The 21,280-nt window shown below is 40.2% G+C and overlaps 1 protein-coding gene across 4 annotated transcripts in view; it reads right to left on the reverse strand.

Moving 5' to 3' along the window:
* BACH1 (BTB domain and CNC homolog 1) overlaps positions 1–21,074 on the reverse strand; it is a 44,053-nt gene extending 22,979 nt beyond the window's left edge. The window contains exon 1 of one of the 4 annotated variants that reach the window (XM_045085171.1): positions 20,939–21,072. The gene's annotated coding sequence lies outside the window, so the exon portion shown is untranslated. Of the gene's footprint in view, positions 1–959; positions 1,405–19,790; positions 20,124–20,938 lie in introns of those variants that run through there. The other 3 variants (XM_004757474.3, XM_013058830.2, XM_045085173.1) reach the window with 3 other exon arrangements.
* Between the last annotated feature and the right edge of the window lie 206 nt (positions 21,075–21,280).

Below are 21,280 nucleotides of genomic sequence, written 5' to 3' on the forward strand. Positions count from 1 at the left end.
ACACCTGCTACCTCTGCTTCTCAACACGGAAACCCACTTCTCTCCATCTGCATTGCCACAATTCTAGTCCAAGCCATCACTGGCTCTAGTCTAGACAGGTGCTGCCTACCTTTGGTAATGGCGTCTAAGCTCACACATGTACAAATACACTAAATAAAAAGTGAAACTAAGTTTCACCTATTAATATTTTATCCTTACTAGTGCAAAGTACTCTAATATCTACTCTGTTCTATTAAAAATAAATAAATAAATTCCAGTTGTGATCCACTCGATTTCAAGAACCACCAAGGGACCACCATCTCAGGCATGGAAAACACAGTCCAGTGGCTAACTCCACACACGAGGTTCAAATTCCAGCTCTGCCATTACCTAGCTGTATGACCTTCGGGCAAGCTGCTTTAACCTTGCCAGGTCTTGGTCTCCTCACCTGTAAAATAAGGATAACAAGAGCACCTCACTGGACTGTCATGAGGTGTCTATGGACAATAAGGATAAACGGTTTAGCACAGTACCGGGCCTAGAGCAAACAACTACGAAGTATCAGCTGTTCTTAATGACAGTAATAATAACAAAAGCTTCATCCCCCTCAATCCCCTCTAGATCCCCTCCAATGTGCTCTCCCACATCAAAGTGATTTCTCCCTTGCCAAAACCTAACATTGTCTTCCAAATTTCTTATGATCAGTTCTAAATCCTTAGCCCATCCTCCAGACCTGCAAAAATCCAGCCTTATCTCGAGTTTTGTCTCTCTTGCTATTCTCTTGCCTCACCACCCCTTCTTCTTGCCCCAGGGCACCAAGCTCCTCTCCACCTCAGGGCCTTTGAACACACTGTGCCTGCAACCTGCACTTCTCCTACTCCTCAGCTGGCTAACTCCCCACCTTTTAGGTCTCTGCTTAAACGTCAAAATCTTGTCTGACTTGTTTTCTGCCATAACTCAAGCACATAACATAACTGTACCTGATTCCATGCAGGAACTTGCTTCTGAATGAATGATTTCACATATTTACTACAAATCCAGAACGCAGAGCATCTACATTTTCTTCCAAACACACTGCAATCAGCTATTCTGGTATATATAGGAACAATGCCACTAAGCCCAGCACTCCGAGAAAAGTCCTTGGATACCAGCTTTCTCACAGTCAGGAGCAGCGAAAGAGAGCCCGCCTCTGGGAGCCAGAACCGTATCTGCAAAACAACTGGTCAAAGAAGAACAAAACTTGGCAACTATAAATAAAGCCAGTACAGCTGACTTGCATGAACAAAGACATCATGACCCTGGCCTCATCAATATGGGGTACTACAGAAAGTTAATCTGAAAATCAATTTTCCTAATTCTGAAAACCACCTAAGTGGTCAGTAATCTATTTTTTCACCCAATAACATGATGACTAAAGACTGGCACACATCCTTCTAGCATCTGTCAGTGTGACCTTGTAACATTTCTCAAACCTAAAAGGTAAAATACACCACCACCCAAGGAACCTTCCAGATTCATAACTGTTAATTTATTAACACCAAACTTAGATTCTTACATTACACATGAATTTTTCTCTATTCCTGGAAATATAACTACTGTTATATATAACTATATATATGTAGTTATATAGTTATATATAGTTATATATATATATGTAGTTATATATAACTACATATATATATATAACTACATATATATAGTTATATATAACTATATAACTACAGTTATAATTCAAAATAAAGGTTTGTTGACCTTTGTAGCTTGCTGATTCATTCAGTAATGCTGATAAAGGATGAACAAGCATTTTAAAGCTTCCTGTACTTCGATTTAGAAATAACTTCTGCTCTCTGCTCAACATACACAATTCAAGTTTTAAAAGTCACCAGTTGATGTTTTTGCTTTCAAAATGATAAATAAACAAAATGCTATGGTTTCATCCCATTTTCATAATTTAAAAGATAACCTACTTTTTAAAAAAATCTTTTAAAAGCCTAAAGTGGTTATCTGATCATGGACCAAGTACGATGCTTCACAACCAAAATTCAGAAAGTAACTGTATGAGGATGAAGTTCCACACATACAAGAGCTGGAATTTTGTTTCCCTCAAATACCCATAGAACTTTGGTTTCTTGTTTTTAATTATGAGTGTGGAAGGGCACACAAAATAACCAAGGAATCACTTACAAGGAAAAACAAAAACAAAAACTCTCATCCAAACATCCTTTATCTTCACTGAACAATGATGAATGTCCTTTCTACAAGTGTATACCGAGCTACCCAACAGATTTAGTGCCATGAAAACACAAGTAAAAAACAGTCTCTACATTCAAGAACATCACCTACAGATGTTCAAAATAAAAATGATGCCTTGGGGCAAAAGCAATGACAATGATCGTTATCATCAATTTACACAGGAATGTGAACATTCCTAAAAGTATTTATTTGCAATAACTCTCCAAACAAAAACTACTTCCTAGTCAATTCTCATTTAACCATAATATTCAATTAATGAAAAATGATGATTTCCAAAACAGTTGTTAGCTGAGGGTGTGTGTGTGTGGGGGGGGTGACGTGGTTGGGCATCAATTGGACATCCCATACGGCAAAATGGGCAATTGAGTTGGCCTTTATAGAAAAAACAATACTCTTCATCTACAAACCTCTTCATCTAAGGAAGAATTCCTCAGAACCTCCCTCCCCTTCTCTCCAGTGGCCATTTGTAATTTCTACCTCTTTCTCCTTATTGCTTCTGCCCACCACCAACTGCATCACACAATGACCTTTACCTCACTCAGTTTCAGGTCAGGGTCTCCAAAGGCTCAGAAGACAGGAAAATTCCTCTTAGCACACCATCCTTCTCAGCTCCCTCCTAAGCTTCAAGCTCCCCTAAGCCAGTTTCTGTTACAATCTACCCAAGATACCTAGCGTTTGAGTGTTCTTCTGCAGTTAGGTGCACCTTGTCTTCTATTGCTCAAGTAGATGGCAAAGACCCAACAATATTGTGGGTGTACACCTTTAGTTCTTTGTCTTTCCTTTTGAAGCCTTTATATATTTATATATTAATGCATAAATAAATACATAAATAAGTTTGCTTTTAATGTAAGGTAGAGATGCCCACAGAAAAATGTCTTTTTAAAAAGAAGGGCTTTTCTTATTACCATTCCCAATCTGGAAAGAAGCTTAACATCAAAAAGTCTGTGAGAAGACCTGTACCCTGGGGCAAAGAATATATTATAGGTTAAAAAAAAAAAAAAGCCTGTGGGAATTTAAATCAGAGACAATAATTTAAGTCTACATTCTTTCCTATATTCTCAGAGCTGAGTCATCTTCCAGGAAGAGCCAGGAAGAGTAACTCAGTTTCCAAGATTTGCTATTTTCTTTATGTTTTTAACATAAAGATCTTAAACATCATACTTGCTTAAACATATCTGATAACCCCATTTTCTAAATCCATTCCTCTTATGAAAAAATCCCAAGTATGAAGAGATAAGATATACAAATGTGTAGATCAAAAAAAACTGAGTGAAAATAGAAAACAAAACAAAAATCTGAGTAAGTAGCAGAAGACCTTATAAAAGCTCCAAAACATGGATGTTGTTTTTAGAGGACTTTTATAATAACATATGGGAAAATGGAAATCGATGTTAACTATGTGACTAAAGATACCACAGCTTTTTTAACCCACTGAGCCACCCAGGCACCCCTGCCACAGCTTTTGTAGAATGAGATGTGGAGAATGGAGAAGGTGAGCAAATCACTAAAATTTTGCAGCTCATGATTCAATCCCTGCTTCCACAAAGGGAAAGTTGGACTTTTCTCCACTTACTCTTCCTCGAATTAAAAATTATGCATTTAATCATGGATCTTTTTTGTACTTTCTTGGTTTAATTCCATATCTGAAATGAAAGAGCTAAAGTTAAACACAGAGGGAAGACATCTGAACGGTTAGAGAAGTGTGAAGACCCTATTTACAGACTCACCAACTCAGAGGTCAGAAACAAAAGGTTTTTTACTTCCCAAGTCAACAAATTCAACTTTGATAACTGTGCGTAGTACATTTAAAATAGCTTGGAAAGGAATAAAGGAAGAAAAAAAAGAATTAACATAGGAAACCCGAGCTCAAGAACCAAAACAAGAATAACAGACACCACGATTATACCTTTTTAACTGAAAAGAATTTAAAGAAAACAAAGCAGTCTTTTATTTGCTTAACATATTTGGCGGCTACTTGATCCTTAATAAGACTGTTGTATCTCAAGTGAAATAGATCATCTTATGAAAATATGAACTAGCAATTAGAACTGGCCCACAACCAATAAGGCTCATTTACTGAAAACACTCTCTATCATGTACTTGTCAGCCACTACTTTCTGTACCAACATTGAGGTATGATTTACATAGAACTGCACTATTTAAAGTGTTCAGTGAGTTTTGACACGTGCATATGGGCACGAAACTACCACCAATAAAGATACAGAAATTTTTAAAAAAAGATAAACTTCATCACTCCAAATTCCATATGCCCCGTTTGCTCTCTCCTTCCGCGTCCTCCTAGCTCCAGGTAACAAAAGATTTGATGTCACTGTAGATTAGCCTGCATTTTCTATGATTTTTATATAAATAGAATCACACATTATGTCCTCTGCCTCAGGCTTCTTTCATTCAGCTTAGTGACATTCATACTGCATACATCAGATGTTTCTCTATTGCTGAATAATATTCCATTGTATGACTGTATCACTCTTTGTGTATCTAGTTAACTACTGATGGACGAGTCTAACAAAAATGGACGTAACTGCATTGCTTCCAGTTTGGGACTACTGTAATAAAGCCTCTGTGAACGTCCAGATGGACATATACTTCATTTCTCTTGGGTAAATAAATACCTTTGGAGTAGAAGAGCTGAGTGATATGGTAGGTTTATGTTTAACTTTTCAGAAATTGCTGAGCAGTTTTCCAAAGCAAGTGTATATCATTCTGAACTGCTCCTTAGCAGTGTACAAGCCCAGTTGCTACACATTCTAAGCAATCCTTGGTATTCAGTTTTTTTTCATCTTAGCTACCCTAATAAATGTACCGTGGTATCTCAGTGTGGTTTTAATTTACCTTTCCTGATGGCCACTGAAGTTGAGCATCTTTTTATGTGCTTATTGGCCATTTGTATATCTTCTTCTGTGAAAATCTGTTCAATTTATCTGCTCATGTTTAGTGGGCTGTTTTCTTACTGAACTGTTAAAGCCAGCAGAATTTTTATCAGGATTGCAGTGACTCTATATACCAATATGGGGAGAACCAAAATCTAAATTGAGTCTTCTCATGCACAAACATGGCAAATCTCCCCGTTGACTTAGTTCTTCTTTCAGCATTATTCCGGTGTTTCTAGTAAAGAGGTCTTGCATATCTTTTGTTATATTTACTCTTAACTAGTTTATGGGACTTTTTTATAGTTACTATAAATGAATCTGTTTATTAAACTTCATTTTCTGGTTTTCTGCTGCTACACTGTAAACAAAAAATCAATTTTTTAAATATTAACCTTGAATTCTTCAATCCTACTTAATTCACGTATCAGGTCTTAACAGTTGCTTTGAAGATTCTTTATGAGTCTCTATGTACCATAATCAATGTCAATCTGCAAACAGAGACAGTTTTACTTTTTTCTCATCTTTAGAGTTATTCTTCTTCCCTTATTGCAATGACTGAAGAGCGACAGCGCTAAGAGCTGGCACTCTTGCCTTATTCCCTTGTAAGTTTTTGATAATTCACCATTAAATATTATGTTAACTGTAAGTTTTCTAAGATGAGCAACTGATGGGCAGTAAAGGAGGTGTGGTAGTTACTATCCCAGTTAACTTCGGGCTCATATAAGAAACTCAAAGGGGAAAAAAAAAAAAAAAAAGCAAAGAGTGAAAATTCCCCAAAATTCCCCAGAAGAGTGAAATTCCCAAACTCACTCAGCCTCCTCTAAGGGCACCCTTCATTCCTACACCACTTTCTAAGTATTTACCCAAGACCCCAAGACATCCAAGGATCCCAAAATCAGGGGCTATAGATAAGAAGGGCACAGGGTGGTTATCAGAGGGCACACCCACGACTGAAAGACTGTCAGAACCATACAAACATAGCGCCTTTCTGCTCTAGAGATCGCGAGGGCGGACAGCATGGAAGAGCATTCTGCAGCTCGATGACAAACCCTGGCAAGCTGGGCTGTCCTGTACATTGACGGCATTCCCTCTGTTTTTAGGTAAAGTAGGGACAAGAATACTACTTTCTATTGGGAGGATCAAATAAAATAATACACATAATGTTTCTAGAGCAGTGCCTGGCACATAATGACTGCTCAAGAATTACTGACTAATTAATTAAATGTTAGCTATTATTTGAGTAAATGTTAGCTATTATCTGAATCTGATGCTAGAAAGTTTTTTTGAGTGGCATAGAAGACACTGGAACTCTAGTTAAAGAAGTGTAATAGCATACTGCTTAGCTTTCCAGGGCCCCTGCATGAGAATATGGACACTTAACTGGTTTTCAACGTTCAGAATGACAAATAGCAGAAGACTTAATTATGGTTATAATTAATATAATTATAAAAGGGATATAGATATATATATTATATATACATAATATAAATAATATAGATGGAATATAGACATTGTTAATCTTGACAAAATGAGTGTAAAACGAACAGGCTGGGAGATGGAATCAGAGAGAACTGAAAGGAAAACTAGTATTTCTATATGACTTACAATGTGTAGTCAAAAGATACGTCAAAAAAAAAAAAAAAAGTACTTCCTTGGATGAGTGAGACCAAATTAAAAAATAAATTCTGGGGTGGTAGAGGTGACCAAGAACAAATGAAATAACAGATTACAAATATAGGTGGGGTGATGGTGGAAGCAACAAAATTAATATCCAGAGTAAAAGGAAGTCAACAGATAATATATTAGGTTCATAAACTGAGGTCTAAACATCTTAGAGATACACAGGTAACTACCAAAAAAATTGCACAGCAGAAATGGGTAAAGATGAATATTATCCACAAAGCAGAATTAGGGGTAGGATGGGGTACAACAGATAGGGTTGCTTCATGATAAATCTTTCCATATTTTTTAAACCAAAAACATGTAATACTTTGACTAATAACATAAACTTAAAGATATTTAAATAGTAAACAAAAATATTAAAACACAGTTAAGCCTAAATTGTTGATAACTTCGTTGTGAGACTTAAATTTTTTGAAGATTTTCCAAGTAGAAAAGAAATTTGACAAAGAGGAAAATCAACCTTTAATTAACATTTTACATTATTCTGACTGAACTAGAAGGTGGGAGGGTAAAGAAATAGAGTAAGATTTCTCACTTGGGAACAATGTTATACATATGGTTTAATATTTTATCCTGATAGCAATACCAACTGAAACAGATTCTTCAAAAATCTTCTAAAGAAATGAACTATTGAACTGCCAAACCACTAGAGCCTTACAAAATCTGATGAAACTTTTTTCCACCAAGAAAACTACTCACATAATAAAATTTTGCATTTGCTTTTAGTTGAACTGATAAATGAAATCAAGAGCTGTTGCTTTGAGAAGACGAGTAAAACTGACAAGTTTCTACAGTCTCACCAAGGAAAACAGACGAACACAGAGAATTCCCGTTATCACACAGAGCATACTAGAATGGCTCTTCTCGCAATGCCCTTCCATCTACAATACAATTCTCTACTCCCCTTCGTAGAAGTCCTCAAAAGAGCCATTTACATCCTCCCTATTTTCACTTCCCTCTCTTCCCAGTTTCACTTGAGCCCACTAAAACCAGGCCTTTCCCCCTCCGTTCCATGGAAACTACTGCTAAATGGCAAATTTTCAGTCTTCTTACACAGCATCTCAGCAACATTCAACAGGTTGAGCATTCTCTCCCTGAATTCCTTTCTTCGCTTGGCTTCCAGGATACACAATCCTGATTTCCTACCTTGCTGGCAGCCACCTATCAATTTTCACTGATGGACTGTCCTCCTCTTCCAAATCTCTAAACCCTGGAGAGCCCAGGGCTTAGTCCTCAGGTACCTCCTCTTCTTTGCACACATTTCCTAGGTGAACTCATTCAGACCCAAAGTAAGAAGAGGATCCCTCATGGACTTAATGGTATATTCTCATAATTATAGTTGGTCTAATCTCAACAGCTCTCTTGAACTTCATATTCATGTACCTAACTACATACTCAAATTACTACTTGTATATCTAACAAGCATTGCACACTAACGGCTCCAGAAATATTGGTTCCCCCCACCTCTAGTTAGAATGTATGTCAAGATATTTACAATGGTTACATTTAGGTAATTTTTGTTTCTGCATTCAAATTCTTAACTATAAATACATGATACTTTATAACCAGAAAAATGAATGGATAAAGAAGATGTGGTTCATATTTACAATGGAATATTACTCAGTCTTCAGAAAAGATGACTTATCTACCATTTACATTGACAAGGATGGAACTGGAGGGTATTATGCTAAGTGAAACAAGTCAATCAGAGAAAGACAGTTATCATATGGTTTCATCATATGTGGACACAAGGAAGAGTGCAGAGGACAATAGGGGAAGGGAGGGAAGACTGAAGGAGAAGAAATAAGAGACCGAGACAAACCATATGAGACTCTTGACTCAGGAAAAAAACTGAGGGCTATGGAGGTAGGTGAGGAGGATGCGGCTGGTTACCTGGTGATGGGCAACAAGAAAGGCACATGATGTGATAAGCACTGGGTATTACACGCAACGAATGAATCACTGAATATTAAATCAAAAACTAATGATGTACTGTATGTTGGTTAATTGAATTTAAATTAAAAAAAAATACTACAATAGACAACTATAAATCAAACAATGTACTTTCATTAAAAAATGCAGTTGACATTTATTTCTTGTCTTGAAGGCTCCCAAAGAGGCAATTCCAAAGAATGCCAAATACTTTTTCCTCCTTTATAATGGATATTTCCTCCAGTCATCAGTGGTACTGGTTTGTTACTATGTGTGAAATGCATGGGCAACTCTACAACACAGGAGCTTCCACTGGTATCTTCACAGTAAATACGAAAGAACAAAGGAAACTATATAGGTCTCTCAAATAAAGGATGATTTAATGTGGAAAAAGAACTCTGTACAGAAAATAAGGAGGAAGGATGCATCAAGTCAGGTGTAGCTATTTAAACAAGGGCAAATGTGCATCCATTAGACTTAAGTAGGTAGCTCCTAACCTATTTTGTCTCACAAAGGCCTTTAAAAGGGATAAAGAGCTAAACAAACACAGAGAATTATGAAACGCAGAAGAAAATTCAGTTTAGGTTATTTTAACACTGCCAGCAGAATATCTCTGGAAAGAACAGCAGTATTAAATACAGTTAGAGCTTTGCCGTTATTACCCACCAGGTGTGTGTTCTTCTGTGAGCTACCTGACTTCATGCTTCAGGTTTCCCATAAGAAAAACACTTACTCTAAGGATTGAATGGTTTGGTGCATTTAATAGCACAGTGTTTGGCACAAGATCATTATTATTTTATCATTATTACTGCCATCATTATGCAAGTGATCAACAGAAAACTGTATTTTAAAAGGTTCTGCAAACCCAAGAATTAAGTTACAAAAGGCAGAGACCCCTGTATCTTGGAAGAATAAAAATTTAGTAAACTTAAGATCTCAACAAGGTAAAAAGAAATCTTTAAAACTGGAAAGTCTGCTCAAGATAACTGCCAGTGGCACAGAACTAAAGCATTTCTAATTAAAAGAACACATTCATCCAGTATGACCTGCTTCCCCACTTCTGTTACAGATGCAGAAACTGAAACCCTGAGGGGGTCAGTAACTTAAAGGCTACAGAGGACTTCTACCCCCACATCCAAATAGTACATTCCAATTCACATGCATGACCTAAGTGACACATGTGTGCAGGTTTTTCTTGGGGTGGTGGGGGACAGGGTGGGTGAAGTGAAAAGGGATGGAAGAATAAGGGAGAGAGGGAAATGCCTCAAGTATCCTGCGTGTGATGAGAACAGTGTTAGACTAAAAGGGCGTTCAAGAAATAACCAATTTCCCTTTATTATTCAATACTGATTAATTAATTTCTGATTAATACTTCTTAGGGGGCACCAGGTGGCTCAGTGGGTTAAGCATCTGCCTTTGCCTCAGGTCATAATCCGGGATCCTGGATCTAGCCTCAAGTTAGGCTCCCTGCTCAGCAGGGAGTCTGCTACTCCCTCTCCTTCTGTGCTCTCTCTAATAATTAAATAAAATCTTAAAAAAAAAAAAAAAACACTTCTTGGATTACATAAATAATCTCATGTATCATTAAAAGGAATCTGACATTAAACTATGCGGAACTAAAGTCAAAAGTCTATAGTTATACTCAACTATATATGGAAAATTCAAGGACAGACTGCTATAAGGTATTTCACTAAAAGTTACTTTTCATATAAAGTATTAAGTGTTTATGTCCTACAGTCAAATGAAATACTATAAATTCTTCATATGTCACTTTGTTTTCAAACTATAAAAAGCATAACCATGATCCAAATTATTTATTTCTGATTGTGTAGAGGAAGTCAAAGTCCCAAAGCTAGATCAAGGTCAGAATGACTCTGTAGATCTAACAGTTAACACATACAGTATGCAAAGTAACTGGGGGGGGGGGGCGCGGAGGAAAAAAGACAACAACCAAAAAAAGTGCCTTCAAACTCCCCACCCTTCCTTAAACATCATCTTATTCCAACTCATAATAAATGTGACTTAAAGGAAAAAAAAGGTTTTAAAAAGTTATCAATTTTAATTAAATAAGGCAGCAGTTATAGGGGAACAATTAGAATATTACATGAATCACAGATCTGAAATTGTTTTTAATTAAGTAAGGGTATGAAATTGAAATGCTTTATTTAAAAATAACCTGATCCACTAATCCCTGACAGTCACCATAGTGCTACAGTATTAACTTGGAAGTCAAAATTACCATTTCTAGGGGCGCCTGGGTGGCTCAGTGGGTTAAGCCGCTGCCTTCGGCTCAGGTCATGATCTCAGGGTCCTGGGATCGAGTCCCGCATCGGGCTCTCTGCTCAGCGGGGAGCCTGCTTCCCCCTCTCTCTCTCTGCCTGCCTCTCCAACAACTTGTGATTTCTCTCTGCCAAATAAAGAAATAAAATCTTAAAAAAAAAAAAAAAAAAAAAAAAAATTACCATTTCTAAACGGGGATATCCAAGCTGTAGACTTTCTACCTAAACCCTCATAGCCACTTTCCCAAATACAGTAATTATAAGATTTTGTCAAATAAGTAAATATGAGGCCTATTAAAAAAAAAAAAAGCTGAAATATTTCTCAGTACAAATATTATTTAAGGAACACTAAGTAGATAAATATTAATTGCTTTTTACTCTAAATTCTCTCTAAAAAATTAATACCATTTCAAAACACTTACCATCTATATCACAGCCTCTCAGTTATTATTAAATAGGAAAAACTCTTAGCAATTAGCTTCTACTTTGTGAATTTACAATGCTATTTGTGTACTTATTTATTTGCCTTTCACATACCACGAAGAACACTATATAAACCTAAAGTGGCCTTATTCTTGAAGTCCCAAAAGAATAACTAATGAACTGACCACAGGATCACCTTCCCCCCTACTAGGGGAATGTGTGTGGAGAGGAAACAAGATGCTCCTGTTTGTAACTCAAGAGTTTGGGTTCCAAAGAATCCTGCCCATCCAAGTGGGCATTCTTTTGAATCAACCATTCTATTCAAGCCACTCTAGCCTCACCACTCAGGAGAGCCACAGATATCACAGGAGAACATGTCCTGCAGATTAAGAGAGAGAGAGAGAGATTCTCTTGGCATAGATACAATCAGAAACTACAAAACTTAATTGTATATTCTCCTTTTCCCCTTAAGAAATGACAGAGAACTTTAGAACTGTTGGAGTACTGAAAGAAATAGATTTAGATTACTTCCATAGGGTTTTTTTTTCTTTTTTCTTTTTTTTTTTTTTTCTTGTAAAATGGGCATTTTGTTTTCAATTTTTAAATATTTTTAAATAAAATTTATTTAATCTGACTGTAAAGGTCAAGAAATATAATAAGATGATAAAGGGAGGGGGGAGTCACCTAAAATTCCAAATCCAGAGACAACCACATTTTCTTTTTCTATTCAGAAGTATGTGTCTGCAACCATAAGAGACTCTTAATCTCACAAAACAAACTGAGGATTGGGGGGGGGGGGCGGTAGGGTTGGTGGAGTTGAGTTATGGACATTGGGGAAGGTGAGTGCTGTGAAGTGTGTAAACCTGGAGATTCACAAACCTGTACCCCTGGGGCTAATAATACATTATATGTTTACTAAAAAATTTAAAAAATTTAAAAAGAAATATATAATATCCAAAATATGTAAGTAACTTATACAACTCAATAGCAAAAATAAAATAAAATTAAAAAATTTTTTAAAAAGAAGTATGTGTCTGTAGTGATGGGTTAAGTGGCAGGCAAGGAGGGCACCACTGATCACCCAATACCATTCATCACCTCATTTTCTAACCAACCTCTGATTATGTTCACAAATCTACTTTCTCCCTGAGGCTATGTGTTTCGGGGGAAGCAGGTCCCAGTACCAACGAAGACGAACGATGACCCATTTAAGCTAATCGTGATGGTCTCATTTCCCTTGATATTGACTCATTTAGGTATGGGCTTATGTAAAACGCTGGCCCATGAACAGAGAGAAGGTCAGGATGGCATCTATTATAAGGCTTTTGGGGCAGGTTTTACTTAAGAGACATCCCGTGGGGGGGAAAAAATAGTCCTCTCCCAAGGAACTTAGTCACTGACTTACGACACTTGAACTTGTAGCAGCCACCTTGCAACCATAATAGGAACTAACCAAGAACAAAGCAAAGATACACACTGCATCTTCAACCTTTTCCTACTGACATTTTTTTAAAATTCATACATACACAAACACACACCCTTCCTGACCCAACTTCCCCCTACTAAAATCCCTCTTCTCTACTCTTCTTCAATGCTAAACTTCTCAAGAGATGTCAAAACAAACTGTTTCCTCTGTTCAACTATGCATTCATCATTGACATTCCTAAGGCTTTCCTGATTTCTTAAAACTTAGGTTTCTTACATTCTATGGCTCCCAGGCACATTCTACATGTTGCTACTACAGAAAGTAATACATGCTATTACATGGCTTGTCTACTAGACAATAACTTGTAAGAAGTTCTATACTACCAATATCTATAGAAGTTCCTAGCATAAAAAGGCATAAATATTTGTTTCATTAATCAAACATAAACCCAATACCTAATACAAAGGCATACCACAAATGCTGAAATGAATTTACCAACCCTACTACTTATATACAACAAAAGCTGATTATGTGTTTGTGTTTAAGTCTGGGGAGAGGAGCACCACGGACAGAAAGATAAGAGACCAAAGTGCCTTGAAACTTAGAATCACAATTATTCCTTAGTCTCCAGAGATAAGAAAGCTGCTCAAAGTTAACTGAGTACAGGAACAGGGCAAGGGCCTGAGAAGCAAATGCAGGAAGGCAGGTCTCTGAGTCGCCTGCCATGCGGGTACACCGCTGCGGACCTGCTCCAGAGAGGAAAAGGGGTCCCAGGTCCCCCTGGGGTCTGGAACAGACAACAAACCAGGCCTATAGCAACAGACACGCCAGGAGGGGCAAAACACATTTTTTAAAAACCCAAAGAACTATATCTAGAGTTTGAACAGAACTTGCGACAATCCTTTACCACAAAGAGACCATTAAATAGGCCAAATTAGAGTAGCTACAGACTCATCCCTATCATTTCATTTGATTTCTCTAGATAAAGGCTGGGAATGAAAGTATGCAACCCTATCAAGCTAAGCAAAATGCTTTTCTACTTCAAAAGTCTTCCATTAATGTGGAAAAAGTTATTTTAAAAGCCAGTGAATATTTTCATTCACCTTCTAATTAAGTGATAAATCTATCTGTAGGAGAACCCTGAACCATGCTGGGAATACTCCTCAGAAAAATTTAATAAATAAGGAAATGTTAGGTTCTTTGAAAATGAAAAGTGTCTTGGGCCAACATTTGATAACCACTTTGCATTTCTGAAAAATAGTATTTAAGTGAAAAATACACACTAATGAAATCACTGATCTTACTGAAAACCACTCTAAAATGACAACCTAATAATTATAACCTCATAAATTTATTCAAAGACTAATAAATCTTTTATAGGCATATTTTATAACAAACTCTCTGATGCATAATTTCCTTCACTGATACAGCTGACTTCCAAAAGATGATGGCACACTTTAAAGAAGGAATAAGGCATTAGGCATAGGAAGATACCAGTAAATAGGAAGCTGAGTGGGTGCCTATCACCATTTCTTCAACAGGACCCTAAAAGTTCACCTCTGAGGCCAAAACCCACTTCCCCCTTGGAATCCTGGAGGCAGGCAAGTCAGTAAAAAAGATCAATGCGAAAAAAAGGCAAGAGAGAGGGGCAAAACACTTCCCTCACCACACTATTTAGTCTGTTACCATGAAGGTAGGATACTGTCAATGTCAATTGTCAGCTCCATTATATGAAACACTTTTGAGTATAATTCCATGTTAAAGGGAAATGGGGAAATGGATTATAACTGTCTAATGTAACTCTGATCCAATCTAAGAAGTAACAAAAAAAGTGAAAATAACTTCATCAGATAGAAGCTGGGAATAAAAACTTTATTACAAAAATATTCTTTTGAATACTTCCTAAGTTTCCACAGCATTAAGAAAATTAGTTTTTAATAGAACATGATTCACACATAGGTTCAACTGCATTAAAGTAACATTTTCTAAACTGTGCCAGTGCTGAGAAAGAAACCTGCAGCCTGCCAACTTCACAGCATGCCCACTGTGCTCCTACAACAGTCATTAGCAACCAAGTTCCTGGCAACTCCTATTTCTGCCTTATGTTTGCTTTGGGGCAATTTTTATTACCCCATTAATATTCTCTAAATTGTCCCTGATCCTAAATACAACAAAGAATCTGTTCTAAAGGAGTGAGGATATGACGGAAAAGTATTAGATACATAAGAGGTCTAACATCTGGACAATCCAAATTACATTTTGCTCAATTCAATTCTAAGTCAATTACAAGGTAAAAAAGAAGTCACAAGATGAATTTTCTTTCTGTCCCAGGAGATGAACCAAAAGAATGATTTAATAAATTCAGCTGCTTCCCTCTATACTCATATCAATAATGAAAACAGAAAGCAGAATTTTATTTATTTATTTTTTTTAATATTTTATTTATTTATTTGACAGACAGAGATTACAAGTAGGCAGAGAGGCAGGCAGAGAGAGAGGAGGAAACAGGCTTCCTGCTGAGCAGAGAGCCCGACGCGGGGCTCGATCCCAGGACCCTGGGATCATGACCTGAGCCGAAAGCAGAGGCTTTAACCCACTGAGCCACCCAGGCGCCCCAGAAAGCAGAATTTTAAATGATCAAACGTTTTAACTTACACATCTAACATAAGAGGTACAGCACATGTTCTCACCTTCACTCTCAAAAATTCCCAAGTTTGAAAACCACAGGACTAAAAGGAATCCATACCATACCACCACTGCAGCAACCAACCAAAAGTCTGCAACACACACAGCCAAGACACATTCAATGTTCCATGGGAGATAAAACAGAAGATAAGTATCTTCAACATCAAGAAACTCACATTCTGGGGCGCCTGGCTGGCTCGGGTGGAAGAGCGCGTGACTCTTGATTTCATGTTGTGAGTTCAAGCCCCACATTGGGTGTCGAGATTATATACATACATAAATACATAAATAAATTAAAAGAAACTCACACTCTAGCCTAAAGGATGGTCAGAATGCTTGACACAACCTTTCTGAATGACCTACAGGTGCAAGAAGCCATATGATAAACATATCCACTGTTTCTTATGGCTAATTTTTCTATCTTGGCATAGGCATGTCATTTCAGGAAAATACAATACTTAGAAGTAACTGGCAGGTATATTTACATTTCAAATGTTCCCCCAAAACTGGTCAGGAGTAAGAATTTAGAAATGAGTCTGCCCTGATATTAATAAGCAAGGAGGGAGTGAACAGGTTACTAAACCTGCCAGACCAGAGTCCTCAACTATTACATACAGAATTGACTAGATGCGGGGCGCCTGGGTGGCTCAGTGGGTTGAGGCCTCTGCTTTCGGCTCAGGTCATGATCCCGGGGGTCCTGGGATCGAGCCCCGCATCGGGCTCTCTGTTCTGCAGGGAGCCTGCTTCCTCCTCTCTCTCTCTGCGTGCCTCTCTGCCTGCTTGTGGTCTCTGTCTGTCAAATAAATAAAATCTTTAAAAAAAAAAAAAAAAAAAAAAAAGAATTGACTAGATGCAGAATGGAAAGTGCTTTTATTTTTTCAAAAGCCAATTCCAACCAACTGGTGATGACCACCTGCAGGCCTTTGCTGAGATGGTTAGATCCTTTTAGAAAAAAAGCCACATCCTGTGTTCCCTGCCATCAGAAGTTGGGTGTTTGAGTTCCTGCTACTGACTTAACATCAGAATGTTCACTGGGGCTGTTTTTCCAGTAGTATCAACGTGTTGCACATCCACATGCTCTCTTCAGTCTTCCTGATGATCAGTGGTTGCGATTCAGTTCAAAGAGACTACAGAATGTGGCTGTGTAACAGAGCACTTCCCTCTGATTGTGAACAGATAGTAACACCACACATGTATTAAGATGGAGCCAACACTTAACACATATTAATGCATTTATTGTCCAAATAGTCTCTAGGATATACATTCTATCACCATCATCATCCCCATTTCGAAGATGAGAAAGGGAGGCACAACTAGGGGAAGCAGCTTGCCCAAGGCTTCAGAGCAGGTAAGTAACGAGAGCCAGAACTTGATCCAAGGCAGTCTGGCTCCAGATCTCCCACTCTGAACCACCTTGCTTACTGCTTCTCTGTCAGCTGCACGCTGACTGAACCTGCAACTTCAGTTTCGTTAATGCTGTCCATGAGTAAGCCAGAAGTCTGGGTTTCAAGGTGCTGTAAGTCTATTTCATCTGCAGTTCTGAAATGTTTCATCTCTTCAAGGGGCCTGGATTCTGGCAAAGAGTGCTCAGTTTCCCTTTGGTTTGGGGAGATTATTGGGCATTTTTTTTTTTAAATTGAAAGTTTCTTAAGTCAACTATTCCACCACATACAACAAACCCTCCGGGACACCTGGGTGGCTCAGTCAGTTAAGTGTCTGCCTTCAGTTCAGGTTATGATCCCAGGGTCCTGAAATCAAGTGCCATATGGGGCTCCTTGCTCAGCCAGGAGCCTGCTTCACCCTCTGCCTATTCTGCCTGCAGCTCTCCGCCCTTCTGCTCTCTGACAAATACATAAAATATTTAAAATAAAGAAGTAAATAGATACATAAATAAACAAATACAACCCTCCATCTAACAGAACCCTCAAGAAATGCAAGTTTTCAGATTAAAGCAATGCTCCCATTAACAGAACATTAGAAAATTGTTAGGAGCTGATTCGTTAACACCTAAGTCTTGGAGAGATCTCTACAGTGAAGAGAACTTCTGACAACTGGTCATTTTAAAGAACTTCGCAATCATTATTCTAAACATTATTTCTCACAATACAGGAGTGTAGAAGGCACACGACCTACAAGATTTAACTGAATCTTAGCATACTCAGAAACTGATTTTCTAAATACACACATTCTCCTACGGGGGGGAAATTCCACTTCCCAAGTGATGTACTGAATATGTAGTCTTTTTTTTTTTTTTTTTTTTTTTTTTAAGATTTTGTTTATTTATTTGCCAGAGAGAGAGAGAACACAGCAGGGGGAATGGGAGAAGGAGAGGCAGGCTTCAACTGAGCAGAGAAGCCTGGATCAAGCAAGACCTGAGCCTAAGGCAGACGCTTAACAACTGAGCCATCCAGGCACCCCTGAATATGCAGTCTTATTAATCCTTACTAAAACAGATGTAAACTCGGCCCCCCAAAAATGGCTTCAAGGAGTAACAGAACAAAATAACTTTTAAAAGAATTTGTTATATCCAAGTCCTAATCCAATGTGTACATTATCTTCAGGTGCTCCCACTGCACCCTTTTCCAGATTACTACACTTCAGATCGCATATATTTAACAAACCAGCCAGCTGGCTTGTTTCCAAATTCAAAATACATGGTATCATACGTAAAGAGCAACTCTGAGTTTTTTATTTCCACTCCCGATACCAACAATGTAATAAATTTACATTCAAGCTTCAAATCTTTAAAGTACAGCATAAAAAAGAATAGAACTACATATGCAATAAAAATTGAATGAATATTAAGAGTATTCTGAAAGAATGGTAGCTCTTAAGAGGAAATCAGAAGTTTGAAAAAATACTCCAATTGCTGAATGATATTGGCGGCGGTTAACAAATTCTTTGTGTTCCCCAACAGTAAAAGAGGAGCCCGTACCCACATTTTATAATATGTATGGACTCCTATTTATCTGTATCTTGAAACTTCCTTGTTTTACATAAAATTAAAATTGTAAAAATCAAAGTTTTATTATTTTCTTCCAAATGAATCATCCGGCACTTCACCTTGGAGATCCTAATACTTACTTGAAAAATTCATGTTTTCTAATCTCCTATAGACTCAAACTTAGAGCAACAAAATTAACTACTTTTCCATTTACAAAATGTTTTAAGTGAATTACCATCAGTAAGAATTAGTCATTCTTTTGACCACAGGTAAGGGCCAGTCCCTGCCCTCCCCACCCCCCAACTTCCACATTTTCCATTCCTAAACTTTGTTAATAAGGGGGCTGTCTGGTGAGCTTGGGTCATTTTTACAGCAAGAAGTAATGAACTAAGATGCAAATACACTCTAGCACCATAACCAAGAGAATGAGATTTGTATATATATATGGTTTACTTTTCATTAGACAGCTCCTTCTAGACTTGACCCAATGCAACCTGCCAATTCCATTCATACGCTCCCTTACCCCTGTCTCTCCACCAGAAACTAGTACTATATGCATGAAGAGCCAAGGGCCAAGAAAACCAAGAGGAACAAATTAAGTTCACTTTTTGAAATGTATAAACCACATAACAACAAAACCACAAGAGGGAAACAAAAAACTAAGTACAGTAATGGTAGTAAATATTTTTATGACAATCCTGTTATTAGGTTACCCCTAGCTGTAAACTTCTGGCTCAGTTTTAGCTCTCTCCAGCACAAATTCATTCTCAGGCAGTAGGTCATGAGGCCGCTCTGTGTTTAAACACAACCTCAGCACCACTTGGCCACTTCCTAAGACTGCTGTTGCTCTTCACCCACTCTTTACCTGTATCAAAACAGACAACCCTGGCTGGGTCCCCTTCAGCCCTCCGAAGCAGCCCCTCTTGAGCGCTCCTTGGCCTTTTATGGTGGAGGCATGTGATGAGCATATCTGCACCAGCTGTTCTTAATTACCTCTCAGGCTGGGGTGAATGACTCAGCAACCCAACTTTTTTAAGGAGTCATCATCCTACCTTGTTATCCAACCAACATACTGAACAATGGTAAACCACCAGACCCAGCCATATTAAACAACAATAACACACCATGCAATGCAGTCACTAAACCAAAGCCATCCCACTCCAAGCTGACTCACCAAGAGTCCTTTTCTCCCCAGGCTTCTTTAGCCAAAGACAGAAGTGGCAAGTGCCTTCAAGCCCAACCCAGCCCAGCCCTTGCACCACTACCCAAGACCAGGAAGAAGCCAGCGTGCCCACCTCTTTCCATTTCTCTGCTTGACCATGTGAAGCGCTCAAGTGCTCGGTCACCAACACGTCCGGTGTGTCCCCCCCACCTTGTCCTTCTGGACGGCTCTAAACGCAAAGCCTCCAGATAGGCAGAAGGAGCGTTAAAGTATAGGAACAAAGACCCAGTAGTGGCATCCACCAAGGGTAACAGTCCCAACACGGACACAGTTCTCCAAAGAGATAAGCATCCCTACAAAACAGCCTTTGTTCCCTCGAGCATCGCACAGTAGCTTGTTTTCCCCCCACACGTCTTTCACAATTCCTACTACACTATACCTAAATCGGCCCAAGTTTCACGCAGAAGGCTCGCTGCACAAAGGCGTTCCGCACAATACTACTCAGTGACATAAACCGCCGCGCAAGAATGAGAAGGCAGTGGCACTCGTGCTCCCTTAGACAGGCACAAAGCGGGTGCCTCGGCCATGGGCGCCCACCCTCACCACACCGTGGGAGTCTTAATTACAGCGTGTGGGCAAAACTCCAACAAAGGGAGCTCGGCGATGTCCGGTCCTCCCAAACCCATCTCGGCTCAACCCAGCCCCGCAAGGTGGCATTTCTGCTCCGGCCACGACCTCGGCCATTCTCAACGCGACTCCACGCGCCGCAGACACCCAGGCCGGGCAGACCGGACGCGGGCAGCTCGCGGGACGCGTCGGGGGCGGCGGAGCGCGGTGGGAGGCGGCGGGAGGACGACACGGAGCCGGGGCCGGCCGCGCGGGCGGTGCTGATGTGTCACACGGTCCCGGAGGGCCGGGCTCGGACCCCGGCGCCGGAGAGGGGGCGGGGGCGCCGGGCGCCCCGCGGCCGCGGCCGCTTCCCCGCCCCACCGCGCCCACCGCGCCCGCCCGAGGGGAAAGTGCGGCGCGGGCCGGTCAACAACAGCGCCGGCCGCGCGCTCGCAGCCCGGGGCGCAGGCAGGTCGCCCCTTCCGGCCGCCGAGGCCACTTCCAGGAAGAGGGGCCGCCGCCGCCCCCCGCCCAGAAGGCCGCCGCCCGCCTCCCCGCCTCCCCGCCTCGCCGGCCCGGCCCGCGGGCGGCCCCTCACGGGCGGGCAGCCCGGACCGCGCGCCGCCGCGCGGACCCTCCCGGGAAGGACGCGAGGGACGCCGAGCCACTCACCAGAGCCGAGGCGCCGCGCGGCCCGACTGACGGCGGCGAGCGAGCCCAGCGGGCGGCGCGGGCAGCGGTCAGGTGACTCACTCCCTCCCCGCGGCCGGCCGCCCCCTTCCCTCCCCGGCCCTCCCTTCCCTTCCCCTCCCGTCCCCTCCCCTCCCTCTCCCTCCCTTCCCCTCCCTCTTTTCCCCTCCCCTCCGCCGCCGCGGCGGCCGCCACCACCTCCTGGTGCCTAAACCCCGCCTACCGGAGGCCCCGCCCCGTGGGTCCGCCTCGCGAGGCCCCGCCCCGCCCACCCCGCGGCGCTAAGCCCGGCTCCCGCCGGAGACCCCGCCCTCACTCGAGGCC

The sequence above is a fragment of the Mustela putorius genome, unplaced genomic scaffold, assembly GCF_011764305.1.
Source record: "Mustela putorius furo isolate JIRA1106 unplaced genomic scaffold, ASM1176430v1.1 tig00000832_pilon_pilon_pilon, whole genome shotgun sequence".
Classification (NCBI taxonomy): Eukaryota; Metazoa; Chordata; class Mammalia; order Carnivora; family Mustelidae; genus Mustela; species Mustela putorius.